At 41.6% G+C, this 19,115-nt stretch overlaps 1 protein-coding gene across 14 annotated transcripts in view; it reads right to left on the bottom strand.

Moving 5' to 3' along the window:
• CPQ (carboxypeptidase Q) overlaps window positions 1-7,184 on the bottom strand; it is a 492,586-nt gene extending 485,402 nt beyond the window's left edge. For 13 of the 14 annotated variants that reach the window (XM_077943878.1, XM_077943882.1, XM_077943876.1 and 10 more), the window contains exon 1: window positions 7,043-7,184. The gene's annotated coding sequence lies outside the window, so the exon portion shown is untranslated. The remainder of the gene's footprint in view (window positions 1-7,042) is intronic. The other variant, XM_077943885.1, reaches the window with a different exon arrangement.
• Window positions 7,185-19,115: the final 11,931 nt, after the last annotated feature.

The following is a 19,115-nucleotide window of genomic DNA, read 5'->3' as shown; positions in this document are numbered from 1 at the left end:
GTTCACTGCAGCACTATCCCACGTTGACTGCAGCACTATTCACAATAGCCAAATTATAGAATCAACCTAAGTGTCCATCAACAGATAAATGGATAAAGAAAAGGTGGTATATATGCACAATGAAATACTATTCTGCCTTTAAAAATGAGGAAATTCTGTCATTTGTGACAACGTGGATGAAGCTGCAGGAAATTATGCTAAATGAAATAAGCCAGACATAGGCACAGAAAGACAAATACCACATGATCTCACTTCTATGTGGAATCTAAAACAACAGAACTAAGAAGCGTAGAGTAGAATGGTGCTGACTAAAGTCTGAGGGGTTGGGAAAAATGGGGAATACCAAAGGGTTCAAAGTTTTAACTAAACAAGAGGAATATGTTTTTTGAGATTACGTTGTCACCATGATGACTATAGTTAATTATACTGTGTTGTATATTTCAAAATCGCTAAGAGAGCAAATTTCAAATATTTTCACCACAAAAATAAGTATTTAAGGTGATGGGTAGGCTTATTAGCTTGATTTAATCATTCCACATTGTATGAAATGTTGTGTTATGACATATATCAACATTACTTTGTACCTCATAAATATATACAATCATAATTTGTCAATTTACAATAAAATAAAAAAGAACTTATTAATGCAAAAAAGGAAATATATATACACACATATACCCCATATATATTCCAATATATATCATGTACATGTATATTCATACATAATATAATTATTTTTGATTAATAAAATATACTATTAATTGTTCCATATCCCTATTCACTCATAAATTATATTATTTAACCTCATTAGTTATACTATTCAAATCTTGCATATTACCATTTGACTTTGTCTATTTAATTTGTCATGTAAAACAACAGATCTAAGGTGTCCTACAAGTAGCTTTGCTTATTTTCTCATACTTCGGATCATTAGTTTTACATATTTTGAAGATATGCATTGTTAGATGTGTGATGCAAAAAAGAGTCACAACTACCTCTTCTTCCTTACAGAGGTTATCTTTCATCAGTACAAAATAACTCTGGGTCTAATATAATGGTCTTTGCTTTGAAATATACTTGGTTTCATTTTAATACTGATGTAGAATTCCAGGACCATAAGAGTTTCTGGTTTTCTTACCCTGGCTCACTATATTGGTGAATTTACATTTATGACTCTCTTGTGGTCTAACTGTCAGACTGAAGGCAGTGCCAGTGCTGGGCTTGTTTTCCATTTCCCAGCTGAGTTTTGCCCCATCCAATGGCCTACCTGTTAGGTACTTGGTAAACAGTAAAGGTAGCTGGATGGATTTAACTACGAGTCATGATGTCCATTATATTTTAAATGGTCTCTAACAATTAGAGGATCCAGCAGCAGATCCCCATCTTCCTATTCAATACCCAAGTCAGAAAAATCTTCACATATGATAAATATAGATGTAGGCTACTATCTTAAGTCAACCCCATATTTGAAAGTCTGGATTTATTCAGATAATAAAACAAGGAGTGACTGTTCATTTTATAAAGGGATTATTTGCCTCATAAAAAATTTAATCATAACACTTTGATATTGTGGACTCCCCTACCGCATTGAAAGTGTCATTTGATTTACATAGATAGGCTCTATGCACAACCCTTCATAAACATCCCCATTGTATAAAGCATAATCGGTGCTAAGGATCCTTTCACGTCACTGTCTGTCTCCGCAGAGATCTTGGCTCTTTTGGTGTTCAAATACCATCTGCTTTACTTTTACATTTCCGTGATATGATACGGTAAGGGAAGGAGGGGACACACTGCAGCAGGCCAAGGTTCCAAGGTAAGACAAGGCTTCGATACAATGGACAAAGCAATGGACCCAAAGTCAGAAGGCTCTGAGTCCCTGCCAGCCACGGGATCTGAGCCATCTGAGCCATGAGACAAACTGCAGCCTCCTTCATGCCAGATTTTTAGTTTATAAAAGAAAGATAATAAGGCCTGGGTGCACCTACTTCCTAGGTTCTTATAACAATCAAATATAAAATTGCTTTTTAAATATAAGGTGCTATGCGAATCTTTTCTCCAAGGAAGTCTAATACCACTGCATCAAGAGAACACTGCATTGATCTGCCTTTTTCTTTGTTAACACCGGTTTGTCATAGAATTACTTAAATTTTCTGGAAAATTTCTCCAAATCATTATCCTTTTCATTTTTATCTTACTTTCCCTGTTACTCTTTGCTTAGTTCAAAGTCTCCAAACACTTTCTCTGCAAAATGAGATCAAGCCCTCTGCCCAGCACCCACACCTCTGAACAATCTCCTGTTTGTCTCTTCCTGACAAACTGAATAAGATGGGAAATCAAAGCTTGTGATATCTTACCATTAAAGAAGTACAATTATTTGGAAGCGCCAGCTCAAATTTCTTTTCCGTATTTCATATCTGCCTATACCTGTGTCTTTGGAAACCACCGCTCTCTGCAACACTCCTGCCATTTCCTTATCTTTGTTCCTTTGAACCACTCTGGTCTGTATTTCTCTTTTTCAGTTTCTTCTGGCAGCTTATAATAACCCCCCATTGTTTGAGTCTCCAATCTTCTTTCCTTTACTGGCACTTACACAAGAATCAGAGTTCTCTAAGAACTCGCCTGAAATATAATGTAATGGTCATTAGATAAGTATGATGTATTTTTTAAGTGAGTTATTAAACTGATGTGTCTTTTTAGACCGAGACCCTATTGTAATGTTTGGCTGAGGTCTTGACTGTGTGACATCACAGCACAGCTACAGAAAAGGCTATATCCTGGGATCTCCACCTGGATGTTCCACAGCTACCTCCGCTCACTCACCGTCTTTCTCCCGAAACTTCTTCCTCACCTTACATTTCTTACCCTCATTAGTGGCATCTCCACTCACCCAGTTAAGCAATTCCAAAACCTCAGATTATTTTTAAACATATCTCCCATATCCAGCTAGTCATTAATCCTGCTGTTTTCAAAAAGCCTCTCAAACCTATCTTAGTTTAGATCCTTATCCTATTTCATGAGAACTATGGCAATAGCATCTTCATTTTCCTGTGGCCTTCTGGCTCTTCATTCTCCAGTTCTTCTGAAACATTACTGTAGCTATTTTCTAAAGAAAATCCAATCATATCACTCCTCTGCTTAAAATTCAGCTTAAATATGCTGAAAACAGCCAGGTACAGTGGCTCATGCCTGAATCCCTACACTGTGGGAGGCCAAGGCAGGCAGATAGCTTGCAGCCAGAAGGTCGAGATCAACCTGGCCCACATGGCAAAGCCCCGTCTCTACTAAAAATACAAAAATTAGCCAGGCTGTAGTGGCATGCGCCTGTAGTTCCAGCTATTTGGGAGGTGGAGGCAGGAGAATCACTCGAACCAGGAAGCGAAAGTTGCAGTGAGCTGAGATCTTGCCATGGCACTCCAGCCTGGGTGACGGAGAGAGGCCTTGTCTCAAAACAAAACAAAACAAAAATAATGCTGAAAAGGATTATCTAGACTGTGATAAAGTTTAAATAACATGACATTCAAGGACCATCAATGTCTGGCCCTAGCCTTACCAGACCTCCCTACAGCCACACTGAAGTCCCATCTCCCGAAGAATGCCATGTTCCTACTTGCGTCCTTTTCCTTGCTCTTGTTGTTCTCCATTCTTGGAATACCCTTCTCCCTCTGCTTGGTCTTCAGGCTTTGAAATACAGTTTGAAATTCACCTTCTCTGCAAAGTCTTTCTGAGCTCCAATCACACCTCTTTCCTGGAAGAGTGAGTGACCACTACTTCCACATTACCCTGGGGTGCAATTGTTTGCAGATGGGTCACTCTCCTATTTAAATTTGTTCTCATTCATCTTTATCCGGCACATAGTATACACTCAATAAACGGTTATTGAAATTAATATTTTCTGAATAAAATAACTAAAGGAAAATTCCAGAGATCCAGAGGTACACCCCTCCAGATACTTCACTGCATTAAAGAAAAGGGCCCAGGAGTAAAGAGAAAGAACTAATAATGTGACTATAACAAACACATGAATGGGTTGTTTGTTTTTAAAAGTTAAGTGGTTCAGGGAGGGTAGGAGGATAAAGTATATTTTAAAGCTCTAGCTTCAGGGCAAGTAATAAAAATTGTTGCTTTAATGTTTTTTTCATAATATTGTGAGCAATGGGAAGGTCTATTCCATCACACCAGCCTTCGGGGCAGAAAGTTTCAGCCTCCTGAGCTAAATCAAACTGGCATCAGCTCTTAGTTTTTCAGGCGGCCACAACTGGTCTCTGCTTTCCATGGGGCTAAACTTGGCTGACAAAAAAGAAACAAAATAATTTCCCACTTATTTTATGGGCCTCTCTTTTCCTCTTTTGCTCTCATCAATTAATTATAAGAGTTCTGGAAACCCATCCTGCATTCTTGTCTCTGGATTACACAGATGTAGGCATTGTTCTTTGTCTATACTAGGGATTGTTGGTCTTATAAAGAAGGAGGTTGGAAGGCAGTGTCTTACCAAGGGCACAAAGCTAGTCCAAGAAACAACACTGCTTGGCACTCATGGTTCAAAGCCCTTAAGTGCCATTCACTGATGACAACTCTTGATGCCACTTATTTTATATTCCCTAAATTGGTAAGTCTGAATACGTTTAAAATTAAGATGCATGGGCACCTAGGTCAAAGTATCAGAGTCTCCTAGAATCTCAATGGAATTCAATAATTTTCAAAATGATAAAACAACCAACTCCCTTATAATTCAGTCTTAATCATTTCATCCTGTACTCTCATTCTAAATTCAGTTACCCAAATAACGCAGGGTTTGTATATATGCTTGAACACACACAGAGACCACATTCTTCAAAGTCACACAGTCTTTCCTGGCAAGATTGTCTTGTTTCTGGGAGAAACCCTGTTTCCATCTGCTTGAGTTCTAAGTCCTAACTGTCCCATTTTCCAAGTGCTGTTTCTAGTTAAGAAGGTCAAATAGGAATTACCATAGTATCTAGCTCTTAGGTATATAGTGACGATTAAATGGGGCAATATAAGTAAAAAGATTAAATATAACAGTGCCTGGTGTATGGTCAGTGCCCCATAAATATCAGCTTTGTAACATTCCATGCCTGTATGACACATGACCTCATAACTGGCTCTTTGGGTTGGCCCTTTTCACCAAGCAACACGTGTATTCCACTTCTCCTTATAAACTTGAATTAACTGAAGTAGGTAACATTAATTTCATTTTACTTAACACATTTGGAACTTTGTGTTTGTTAAATGTAGCATGCAAAAATATTTAAATACGTATGTATAATGACTTTTGAAGTGCCTTTAAAAAATCTCCAAGGTCCTTCCAGCTCCAAAATGTGATCCATGGTAACTAATCTCAAATGCATGCAAAGAAATAGGGATGCAGTTCCCCGGATACACTGGGAATATATAGCATTGTCAGACTAGGTTGCACTGGAAACAAGTCAGACCCAGGACCAGGAGCCTGTGACAATGTAGAAGAAAATCTTGCCCTCCTTTCTCCCCACCAGCCTAGGGTTTATTATACTTATCTTGAGCTCCCAGGCTTTCTTATTGCAGATGTGGAGAAGAAAGGAAATGAGTTGTAAATAGCAGAGAAGACAGCAGAGACAAAATGCTATGGAATCTCAAACAGAGGAGGTGAAGTAAGCAGAACTCCAGGAAATCATCGGTAATTTCACCTTCTAACCCTGATAAAAAAGAATCCCAAAGGTTTAACTCAGGAAGGGTCCCTAGCTAAACACCTTCATTTTGGAGATTAAGAAATTAAAACCTACAGAGATCAGGTGGCAAGTCCAAGGTCATCCGGCTCTTCTGGAACCTGGGCCTGGAAACTAAGAACTGCTGCAGTGACCAACTGTATTAAAGCTGTGTGCTAAGCCTATGTGTTTACAAACAGATAGTGTCTCTCTGGGCCCTATGTAGCCTTCTCCAGTCGCCTGCAAATCAGCCAGCACCTGTCTCAGGAAAACAGACAAGATTCTTAATAACTCTGAATTCAAAAGAAACGCCTGGTTTTACGAACAAGTCAGAGTCATATGGTTCTGCCTTTACAGTCACCCTTATCTTTAAGAAATGAATGAAATATTATAGTGACAATGATTCTTTAAACGTCCAAAGTAGAAGTGAACAAAACACAAGCAAGAAAAAACCTAGGCATATTTTGTTGTAAGCAAACACATAAAGCCAAGTCCACCAAAAATGGAAATACCAGGGGGCGTTTCTGGAGATTAACAGCATAGAATAGAACTCTTTTTAAGTGGTCCCAATCAGAATGCCTCCATTTGCAAAAGTGCAACATTTACACAACTTTTTGGAAAGCTATCAAAACCTAGGAGTTGTAAGCCTGCATCTTCACTGCTTCCACTTCATATATCTTTATTTTCACTCATGCACTGATTCATTCAGTTCGATCTCATATGCACTCACTGACTTACTCATTTGTTAATTCACTCAGTTCTGCGGCATAGGTACTCATCCAATTACTTATCGAGTAGCTCTGAGTCCTAAGTCAGATGGGACTTTGCCCTCATGGAACTTAGATTCCAGGAGAGTCTAGTAGCAGAAACTAGACGCATCAAAAGCGAAAGTACACGGTAAAATGCGAAAGGAACCCCAAAAGAACTGCATAAAGCATACTGGAGGCTCAGGGGGACCAGGAATGTTTGCAGATGGGGGGTGAAGCGGGGGGCTTGGGGCTGAGCCCTGTTGCTGACGGGAAGTAAAACCGTCTTGGGAAGGACGGCTGAGGGCCGTGCTCGCTGCTGTCCCGCAGCATCCTCCACCACCCCCACGTCACAGCTTCCCCATTTCTAGGCTCGGTGCCTCCAGTGTCACGAAGGGGCAGCCACAGGCTGCCAACCCGCCGCTCCCCAGCCAGCTCCTCCCGTCACTCCCCCGAATGACCGGTGTTGGAAGTCCGTCCCCGTCTGCCCCCGCCCCTGGCCTGCTGCAGCCTCAGCCCGCCCGACCGCCACGGGTGGAGCCAAGGCCTCGGTCCAGCCGCCCGCGGGCACTGCCAGGTCGGCTGCAAACGCACCTGATGGGGCGGCTCCTACGGCGGCGACGGAGGCGGCTCCCAGGACCGGGCTCGCGGCCTAGCCTTACGGTGGCGGCGGCCACACCCCTGACCAGGCTGGGGCCCTCCGCGCCGCCCCGTGACTGCAGCCCTGCCTGCCGGCAAGGCCGCGGACCGAGAGGCGGGGCAAAGACCTGACTCGGGGGCCGGGCACCACCTCCGGAACGCCTCGGGGGGTCTCACTCGCCCTCCGAGGGCGACCTTAGGGACACAGATCGGCCGGAAGGTTGCTCAGCTTCTGGGCTGTGGCTTCTGTTAGAAAATTGAGTGTCGCCCTGGGTCCGGAGCCCCTAGGCCTGACTCCGTGCAGGGGCGTCTCCCTCAGACTGGGTGGTGCGCAGGCCAGGGCCGCGTGCTTTTCAGAAGCACAGCCTCAGAGGCAAGGCGGGCGGCAGGGGCCTGAGAAGGCGCATGGCTTGGCAGAAGGGTCCTGTGCTTCGATGGGTGCCCGTGCAGGTAGAGAAGGACCGGGCTGCGAAGCTGAAAGGAAAACGTGAAAGGTTTTTGTGTTTCTCTCAGCCTGAGTAAAGGCCATGCTTTCTGAGCTGTCAAACGCCTCCCAGAGGGAAGCGATTATTAAACCGTTTTCCCATCCTGCCAGGTGTAGGATTGTTAGGCGGTGATGATGGAAGGCAGAAGAGATGACCTGAACTGAGATCAGAAAGAGTCTTTTCTCTTTCGCTTGTGCCTTAGTTATATGAGGGTGCCCAAGAAGAAAGGAGACTCATCTGATTACCTGGTGTGGCTTATCTCAACAAGTCACACGCATTCTGGTCACAGAGTATGTGCTCATTGTTTTCAATGCTTTATGTTTTGATAAGTGCAAATTCCTTTGTTTAAGGAAACTCTTATCAAATACAAACAGTTATCTTTGTGAAACACTGAGCAGTTCCAGTCTCTCCTCTTAACTAAAAAAACAAAACAGAACTTTTAATTTAAAAAGAAAAGAAAGAAAAAGCACATGCTCGCTGGGGGAAAAAAAAACCAAAAAACACAAAATGTGGAAAGTCCACTCACCTTCGGTTAACAATCCCTCTAAACCTTACTAGCCCTGTTGCCCACCGAAAAAAGTGTGAACTCTGTGAAGCATTGGAGGGTCCTCATAAACATGGCCCTGACCCACCTTTCCAGAATTATCTCTCGGATGCCATATCAAACCCCACTGAATTACTTTTTTCTCCAACCATCAACGGTAAAGGAAAAGTTTTTATTATTTCCAATCTGACATGGACCATTATTTCTGTAAAACACAATTCAAAACCAGCTAACAGATAAGAGACAAAAACTACAAGCACAGTTTTTATTACAAGTGTACAACGAGTATCCCAAAAAGCATAAAATTAGTTTTTCAATTTTCGGCTGTTGTTTTTTTTATTTCTAAATGTTTACTCACAATTTCCATACTTACCTGTTCATGGACCAGTAAAAAGCTGTTCATTGACTGGCGGTGGTGACTACAGTTTAAGTGGCGCTGACTTGCTGTTCGTTATGTCAAATGCTTTTCAACTTCTGGGCCTTTTCTCATGTTTAATGCCAACAAAGTTCTTTCCCACTCAAGTTTCAACTCGTAATAATAATAAAAGCTTCACATTTATTGAGTGCCTTGTGCTAAGATTTTCAATGCATTAACTGTGAATTCTTATTTGTCCTATGAGCTACAAATTATGATCATTATTATTTATCCCCACTTTACAGATAAGGAGATGGAGGATTAGAGATGTCAAGTCAGAAAACCAGTGAGGTACAAAGTCAGCATTAAACTGAGCTGGCCTGATTCTGGAGCCCAAGCAATCAACCAATATGCTGGGCCCCTCTCTGTGAAACCTCCCCCATTTGCTTTCAAGTTGAAATTAATCACTCTTGCTTATACCTCTACTCTAACATTTTTTCCCATTGGTTTTCATTCATGTCAGCTTCCCTCACTAGGCTTTAAGCTTCTGAGTACAGTGACATTTGTCTGCTCACACTAATCACAGAAAGCAGAGCTCATTCTCATCTTTGCGTTACCACTACCTTTTATGCTTACTTCATAATATGTTTTAATTATTTATTCTTGTCAGCATCCTCTACTAAACCATACAATGTTCAGAGTTATCTTACCAAAGATGATTTTATTTATTTAATTGAATAAGCACTTCTGTAGCATGTATAATAAGCCAGGTACTATTCCAAGAATTTTAAAACCTCGCAAATAGACCTATAAAGTAGATATTATTTTATCCCTATTTAAACTGTGAGGAAACTAAGGCACAGAGAGGTTACCGGTAAGTTGCAGGACCAGAATTCCAAACCAAACAACCTGCCTGGCTGCAGAGTCTTATTTCTGAGCCACGATGCTATGCTGATTTTCCACGATACCACGTGTTCTTCCTCTTAAAACACTTCACTGCGGGGAGATCAATCCATTATGGTCAATTAGAAGCCTCTGCCCGCAGCATTCACAGAGAGGAATGAAAAGGGGCAAGTGAATTCAGTATCTTCAACTGAAATATCCAAGTTCTCGCATTGGGACTGACTAGGAAAACCACTGGCCCATGGAAAATGAAGAAAAGTTGGGCAGGGTGGGGAGCCCACCCTGGAGCAGCACAGAATCAAAGGCACCTCCACCCTCAGCCAAGGGAAGTGGTGAGTGATTGTGCAACCCAGGAAACCATGCATCTCCCATGAATCTTTGCAACCTGCGGATCAAGAGACCCCCTCATGAGTCCACACCACCAGAGCCTTGAGTCTGATACACAGAGCTGTGTGTTGTCTTGGCAGAGCAGCCACTCAGGCACATACAAAGAGGCCCAGAAGTTTTACATACTCCGGCCACAATCACCAGCAAGGCAGGAAATCCATCTCTAGGAAGGTGGCTGAATCCAGGGAGCCAAGCAATGCCATTCTTCAGGCCCTACTTACATGATGCCCCACACGTTAAGACCACCAGCTTGGAATCCCAGACAGCCAATGGCAGTGGGTGGGAGTTTGCCTGAGACAGGTTTGAGTTCCCAGGGGGAGGGGCAGCCGCCATCTCTGTGGTTCAGTCGACTCAGCTGCTGCAGCCTCCTGGCTGTGCAGAATACAGACGGTCAGAACTAGGAAGGGTTCCCTCTGCTACAATGAACCACACCTGCCCTACCAAAAAGCAGCCAGACTCCTTCTGTAAGTGGGACCCCAAGTCACTCCTCCTCACTGGAGAGGACCCCCTTAAGCCCCTCCAGCAATTGTTTTATGAACAGAACTCTGTTCTCTCCCTGGCACAGAGCTCCTGGAGGGAGGGGAAGCCATTATCTCTGCAGTTCAGTTGACTCAGCCATTCCAGCCTGCCAGCTGTGGATAATACAGATGGACCACACAAGGAAGGGTCCCCCACAATGTAGCACAGCTGCCTTGCCAAATTGCAGCCAGACTGCTTCTTTAAGTGGGACCCCAATCCATTCCTCATGGGTGGGTCCTCCCTGCAGGGGCTTCAGTCACTCCAATGAGGACTCTACGGATAGAGCTTTGATATCTCCTGGAACAGGTTGCCTTGAAGAGGGACAACCACCATCTGTATGGTTCAGTGGACTCAGATGCTCCAGCCTGCCAGCTGTGGAGAATACAGGTGGTCCAGACTATAAGGGCCCTGCTCACCCCAACTCCCAGTGTAGCACACCTGCTCTACAAAAAGCAGCCAGACTACTTCTTTGGGTGGGTCCCTAATCCCGTTCCACCTGACTGGGTGAAACCTCCCAGTAGGAGTCTCTAGCCACCTCCTACAGGTGTATGAGGGCTGGCAACAGATCAGAAACCACCTGAGATGAAGCTTCCAGAGGAAGAAGCTGGTTGCCATCTTTGCTGTTTCGTGGCCTTCACTAGTTATACCTCCAGATACAGGAAGAAGTGAGGCAACTGGGGTCTGGAGCAGATCTCCAGCAAACTGCAGCAGTCAAGTGGCCTGACTGTTAAGAGAAAAACAAAGAAACAGTCAGGAAAACAAAGAAAATCAAAGAAACAACAACATCAACAAAAAAGACCCCACAAAAACCTCAAAGTCAACAACCTCAAAGATTAAAGGTAGATAAGCCCACAAAGATGAGAAAGAATTAACGCAAACATGCCGAAAACTCAAAAAGCCAGAGTGCCTTTTCTCCTGCAAATGACCATAAGACCTCCCCAGCAAGGGCACAGAACTGGACTGAGACTGACATGGCTGAACTGACAGAAGTATGCTTCAGAAGGTGGGTAACAACGAACTTTGTTGAGCTAAAGGAGTATGTTGTAACCCAATGCAAAGAAGCTAAGAATCATAATAAAACAATACTGGAGCTGATAGCCAGATAGCCAGAATAGGTGAAAAAGGAATATAACTGACCTGATGAAGCTGAAAAACACAAGAATTTCACAATGCAATCACAAATATCAATAGCAGAATAGACCAAGTGGAGGAAAGAATCTCAGAGCTTGAAGACTATCTTTCTGAAATAGGACCAGCAGACAAGAATAGAGCAAAAAATAATAAAAAAGAATGAACAAAATGTCATGCGCGTCCGTGTGAAGAGACCACCAAACAGGCTTTGTGTGAGCAATAAAGCTTTTTAATCACCTGGGTGCAGGCGGGCTGAGTCTGAAAAGAGAGTCAGCGAAGGGAGATAAGGGTGGGGCCGTTTTATAGGATTTGGGTAGGTAAAGGAAAATTACAGTCAAAGAGGGGTTGTTCTCTGGCGGGCAGGAGTAGGGGTCACCAGGTGCTCAGTGGGGGAGCTTTTTGAGCCAGGATGAGCCAGGAAAAGGAATTTCACAAGATAATATTATCGCTTAAGGCAAGGACCAGCCATTTTCACTTCTGTTGTGGTGAAATGTCATCAGTTAAGGCGAGGCAGGGCATTTGCACTTCATTTGTGATTCTTCAGTTACTTCAGGCCATCTGGGCGTATACAGGCAAGTCACAGGGGATGTGACGGTTTGGCTTGGGCTCAGAGGCCTGACACAAAACATCCAAGAATATGGAATGATGTAAAAAGACTGAACCTACAACTGATTGGGGTACCTGAAAGAGACAAGGGGGATGAAACCAAGTTGAAAAACATACTTCAGGATATCATCCAGGAGAACTTCTCCAACCTAGCAAGACAGGCCAACATTCAAATTCAGGAAATCCAGAGAACCCCAGTAAGATACTCCACAAGAAGATCAATCCAAAGACACCTAATCATCAGATTTTCCAAGGCCTAAATGAAAGAAAAAATGTTAAGGGCACTCAGAAAGAAAGGCCAAGTTACTTACAAAGCAAAACCCATCAGACTAATAGTGGACCTGTCAGTGGAAACCCTACAAGCCAGAAGAGATTGGGGGCCAATATTCAACATTCTTAAAGAAAAGAATTCTCAGCACAGAATTTTATATCCAGCCAAACTAAGCTTCATAAGTGAAGGAGAAATAAGTTCCTTTTCAGACAAACATATGCTAAGGGAATTCATTACCACCAGGCCTGCCTTTCAAGAGCTCCCAAAGGAAGCTTTTATATATGTACCACATATTCTTTATCTGGTCTATCATTGATGGACATTTGGGTTGATTCCATGTCTTTGCTATTGTGAATAGTGCTGCAATGAACATATGTGTGCATGTGTCTTTATAATAGAATGGTTTATATTCTTTGGGGTATATACCCAGTAATGGGTACCCCTGAACTTAAAGGTTGAAGAAAAGAAAAAAAAAATAACACTTCACTGCTTTTAGGATAGGACAAAACTCCTTAGTAGGGCCTACAAAACTCTGCATGGCCTGCTTCCTGGTTAACTCTTCAGCTGCATCTCACACCAAACTCTCTGACTCCCTTCTCGCCAAACTTGTCTTATTTCCTTGCTCCTAGGAGGCATGCTCCCTCCAACCATAGCACATGTAGTTCCCTCGGCCTGGAATGCTGTTCCTTCACCTTGTTCCTTCCTCAACTCAAAATTATCCTTCAGATTTTAGCTCAGGAAAACCTTCCTAGACAGGTCAAATACCCTATTATACATTTTGAAAGCATTTTTAGTTCTTAACATAATTATCACTGAATATTTTATTTATTTATTTATTTACTTACTTGACTAAGGGCAGTCTCCCCCTTTTAACTCTAAGCTCCATTATGGCAAGAGCGATATTATTTGCCCACATTTATATCCTCAGTACAGAGGGCAGTGCCTGGCACATAATACACAGTAAATATTCACTGAACAAATGAAGAAATATACAGTGCTCAGAGCATTATGAAAATATAAAAGGGGCATGGTGGTGTGCTAGTAAATGCTTATCAACAAGTTGTTGGTTTTTTAAATAAAACTCTCATTTGTACCATTTGTTGATTTCCATGCTATCAATACTTCCATCATGGCCAATTTCAAGATGCCAAAGTGATGTCATGCAACACTGGAGCTGGGAAGTGATATGCACAGTCGGCTTCGAGAGCCCGTACCAGCTGGCTCCAGCACACCACTGGAAGGGCATCAAAGTTAGCAGGGCAGAGAGTGGTGCACAAAACCCAGGCAACTTTTCAGAGATCTGAGATCTGAAGCATGAATCAAAAATGATTCTGAAAGGTGGAGACGTGTGTAGGGCAACAATAGGTAAGATGAGAGAAGTTGCAGTGTGGACAAGGAAGGAGAAGAAAGTTTAGTAGGGCTGAAGTGTGCATTTGAAAACAGGGCTGTATCAATTTTGTTTCGAGGTTAGGGCTTTATCCGTATAGAAAACATTGGACTGGCTTACATCCAGTGCATTTAATTTAGTGTTTGGAGAAATCGCTCTGGCTGCCATCACTGAATAGACTGGCACTGTGCAGTCACCCAGGAAAGAGATGCTGGTGAACAGAACCAGGATTATTAGAAAGTACAAACAGCTGTTAAAGGGACCCTGATAGGCAAAAGAGCAGTCTGGCAGTGAGGAGGCCTGAGCCACAACCCAAGTTTCATGAGGTGGGACCTCCTGCCCCAGGAAAGGACACCAATGCAAGGCAGTACCTGCCCTGGAGACCCAGGGACTAGACCTAGATTTCAAGAAAAGCCTATTCCTGAAATTCAGGTCTAGTCCTGGGTCTCCAGGGCACCACAGTGGTGCATGCCTGTAATCCCAGCTACTTGGAAGGCTGAGGTGGGAGGATTACCTGAGCCCAGGAAGTCAAGGCTGCAGTGACCTGAGATCACACCACTGCACTCCAGCCTGGATGACAGAGTGAGATCCTGTCTCAAAAAAAAAAAAGGGCCAGGTGCAATGGCTCACACATGTAATCCTAGCGCTGTGGGAGGCCAAGGCAGGTGGATCATGAGGTCAAGAGATTGAGACCATCCTGGCCAACATGGTGAAACCCCATCTCTACTAAAAATACAAAAAAAAAAAATTAGCTGGGCTTGGTGGTGCACGCCTGTAGTCCCAGCTGCTCGGGAGGCTGAGGCAGGAGAATTGCTTGAACCCGGGAGGCAGAGGTTGATGTGAGCCAAGATTACACCATGCACTCTAGCCTGGGTGACAGAGCACTCCATCTAGAAAAAATAAATTAGGGCAGGTGGCTCACGCCTGTAATCCCAGCACTTTGGGAGGCCGAGGTGGGCTGATCATGAGGTCAGAAGATGGAGACCATCCTGGCAAACACGGTGAAACCCCATCTCTACTAAAAAATACAAAAAACTAGCCGGGCGTGGTAGTCCCAGCTACTTGGGAGGCTGAGGCAGGAGAATAGTGTGAACCTGGAAGGCAGAGCTTGCAGCGAGCTGAGATCGCGCCACTGCACTCCAGCCTGGAATACAGAGCAAGACTCCATCTCAAAACAAACAAACAAACAAAAAAAGGCTTTAGAAACAGGGAGACCCAGGTTTGGGCTCTGGTTCAGCCACTTATTAGCCATCGCTAGTCAATTAAACCTTCTAGGTTTTCAGGATTTTTTAAAATGTTTTAAAAGGGGGAGGGTATAGTAAATATCTCACGTGATAATTTTGATAATGAGATATATATCAAAGTACCTAATATAGTGTGTGGTGCATAGTGGGTATGCAATGAATATTTTAAAATCTTAATAGGAAAAAAAGAAATAGGACATAGGCACTCCTTGGTTTTCAAGAGTCATCTTCAAATCTGAATATATTTCACCTGGGGAATGAGAAGGGGAATGACAAGGAGTACTCACTGGGATGACCAATAATTTACCATTGAAACTGAGATAGAGAATAAGAGGGAGATGAGAGGCATTAAAGAGGGATGTTGGTCATCATAGTGCTCAAGAACTTTCCAAGGGGCAGCCAGACAGAGACAGTTGTAAAGAACCAGTTTCAGGATCCAGAACCTCAAATGCCGTATTACCTCTTTCCAAAATAAATTTGCCTAAAAGGTACCTTTCATGATTACCTTTCTTCCACTTCTCAAAAGAAAGAATTCTTCTCACACATCCTCTCTCTCTCTGAGGTGCATTGTCTGGAGGAAGAAAAGATGTGTCAAGCCAAGGGACACTTCGATAATTCCTTTAATCTAAGTTCCATCAGGTCCTGTGACCCTCATCTACCTCAGGAAGACTCACCTTCAATATATTACTTTTTGCATTCAATACTTACTTATTAAATATGTAATATATTTATAGTGTTATAATAAATCATATAATACTAGTAACGGTAATGATAATTCAATTCAGCAAAAAATTTTACCATTCAGGACCCGGACAAAAAATTTTTTTAATTAAATTTTAATGTGTATTTTTTTGTTGTGGAGAACTGTGATGGGGCAATCAACAAAATATTGTGAAGCATAAAAACTGGGGAGCTAAAACCCAGAATGGAGAGCACTGGAATAGAAAAACAACATTTATGGAAGAAAAGGAACAGCATAAAATTTCTGACAATTAAAGAGTTTTTTTCAGGTATTTTTTAAGCGTACCATGGGGAATATCTGGTTATTGCAGAATCTAAATTCCATTAGATACATTTAGAAGAGAGATGTAACAGTTTTATGTTGAAATGTCAATATTTATAAGATGTTGGAAATTTTATTGTTTTTTTTTTAACGTTACAAGAATGTGCGAAGAAGTATATTAGCCAAAACATTTGAAAACTAGGGGTTTACAGTAGACAACTTAGAAGTTAAACTCTGGCTCTGCCATTTATTAGCTGTGTCACCATGGGCAAATCACATAACCTCTCTGAACATTCATTTCCTTATCTATAAAATGGGAAATAACAAAACCTACTTCAAGGATTAGATTTAATTAACCTTATAAAAGTTACTAGCAAGCTTGGCATATGGTAGCTACTCAATAAATGTTAATAATAGCAAACATTTTTTGACCCATGCGGGGTCAGGATCATCCATATCACTGCCTTCTACCTCTACGTCTTGTCCCACTGGAAAGTCCTCAGGGGCAATAATATGCATGGAACTGTCATCTCCTATGATAACAATGCCTTCTTCTGTAATACCTCCTGAAGGACTTGCCTGAGGCTGTTTTTTTTTTTTTTATAAGTAGAAGGAGTGCACTCTAAAATAATGATAAAAAGTTTAGTATAGTAAATACATAAACCGGTAACATAGTCTTTTACTATTACTATCAAAATTATGTATTACACATAATTGTGTGTGCCATGCTTTTATATGACTGGCAGTGCAATAGGTTTGCTTACACCTGGGTCACCACAAACATTTGAGTAATATGATGACTGCAGTGTCACTAGGCATTAGGAATTTTCCAGCTCCATTATAATCTTAGAGGTTGACCATCCATATGTGGTCTGTTGTTGACTGAAACATCATTATGTAGTACATGACTATATCTGTGTATTTTCATGAAGTTAACACGCTCATATAATTAGCATGCAGATCAAGAAACAGAATAGTACAAGTGCCCCCCAAAGTCCCCCTCATACTGCCTTTTAGTCACCACCTACACCCACAAGGCTATCCCTCAGCCTAATTTCTAATACCATCGGTTAGATTTAAATATTTTTAAATTTTACATAAATTGAATCATACAGTGTCATTTAGTGTCTGGATTCATTTATTCAAAAATACGTTCGATGGCATAATGACAGAAATATAGACCAACAGAATAAAATAGAGAGCTCTGAAATAAACCCTCACATATATGGTCAAATGATCTTCGACAAGGATACCAAGACTACTCAGTGGGGAAAGGACAATGTCTTCAACAAATGACATGAGAAAACTAGATGTCCACATATAAGAAATGAGGTCAGACTCTGACATTATTATACCATATAGGAAAATTAACTCAAAATGGATTAAAGACCTAAATATAAGGCCTAAAACTATAAAACTCCTAGGATAAAAAAGCACTAGAGAAAAGCTTCATGACACTGGGTTTGGCAATAATTTCTTGAATATTACACTAAAAGCATAGGCAACAAAAGCAATAATAGACCTACGGGACCATATCAAACTTAAAAACTTCTATACATCAAAGGACACAACCAACAGAGTAAAAATTTCTCCCTGCAGAATAAGAGAAGGTATGTGTAAATTCTGTATCCAATAAGTGGTTAATGTCCAGAATATATAAAGAACTCCTACAACTCAACAGCAAAAAACAAACAAACAAAAAAACAAATAACACAAAAACTAGCTCACATTGCTATCCCCAGCTACTTGAGAAAGGCTGAGGTAGGAGAATCACTTGAGTCTAGGAGTTTGTGTCCACCCTAGGAAAAACAGCAAGACCCTATCTTTTTAAAATTAAAATGTTTTTAAATTAGAAACAAAAAAATGGGCAAAAGACTGGAATAGACATTTTTCCAAAAACGATATGCAAATAGATAACAAGCATATGAAAAGATGTTCAGCATCACTAATCATTAGAGAAATGCAAATCAAAACCACAATAAGATGTACCTCACACTCATGATGATGGCTTCATTGAAAAAAAAAACCAACAGAAAATAACAAGTGTCGGCAAGGAAATGGTATAGCACTATGGAAAACAGTATGGCAATTCCTCATAATGTGAAAAATATAATTACCATATGATCCAGCAACCCCATTTCTGGGTGTATATGCAAAATAATTGAAAGCAGAATCTCAGAGACATTTTCACACCTGTGTTCATAATAACACTGTTCACAATAGCCAGCAGAAGGAAGCAACCCAAATGGACATTTCACCTATGGATGAATGAACAAATTGTAGCATATACATATTATACCTCAATATTATGCAAACTTGAAAAGGAAGGAAATCCTATCATGTGCTACATATATTAGTTTGTTCTCACATTGCTATAAATAAAAATACCTGAGATTGGGTAATTTACAAAGAAAAGGGTTTAATTGGCTCATGGTTCTGTAGGCTGTACAGAAAGCATAGCGGCTTCTGCTTCTGGGGAGGCCTCAGGAAGGTTCCAATCAAGGCAGAAGTCAAAGGGGGAGCAGGCACATCACGTGGCAAAATCAGGAGCAAGAGACTGGGAGAAAGGTACCACACACTTTTACATGACCAGATCTCATGAGAACTCACTCACTATCAAGAGGACACTATCAAGGTGATGGCACTAAACATTGAAGACATTATGGAAAGTAAAATAAGCCAGTCACAAAAAGACAAATACTGTATGATTTCACTTATATGAGCTATCTAAAGTAATTAAATTCATAGAAACAAAATGAGGGTGCCTAGGGTTGGAGGAAGTAGTAAATGAAGAGTTCTTAAATAATGGGTATAGAGTTTCAGTTTTACAAGATGAAAAAGATTTGGAGTTCCACTGCACAACAATAGAATATGCTTTACTACACTACACACTTCAAAATGGTTAAGATGGTAAATTTTGTTACATGTTTTTTACTACAATTTTAAAAAATTAAGCCAAGCATAGTAGCTCATGCCTATAATTTCAGCACTTTGGGGGGCCAAAGTAGGAGGATCATTTGAAGTCAGGAGTTTGAGACCAGCCTGGGCAACATAGTGAAATCCCATCTCTACCAAAAAGAAAAAGAAAAAAAGTTAGCTGTGTATGGTGGTGCACACCTGTAGTCCCAGCTACTTAGGAGGCTAAGACAGGAGGAGCCCTTGATCCCAGGAGTTGGAGGCTGCAGTGAGCTAT

This window comes from Macaca mulatta, chromosome 8 (assembly GCF_049350105.2).
Source record: "Macaca mulatta isolate MMU2019108-1 chromosome 8, T2T-MMU8v2.0, whole genome shotgun sequence".
NCBI classification, from domain to species: domain Eukaryota; kingdom Metazoa; phylum Chordata; class Mammalia; order Primates; family Cercopithecidae; genus Macaca; species Macaca mulatta.
This window is presented reverse-complemented; position numbering and strand designations above follow the sequence as displayed.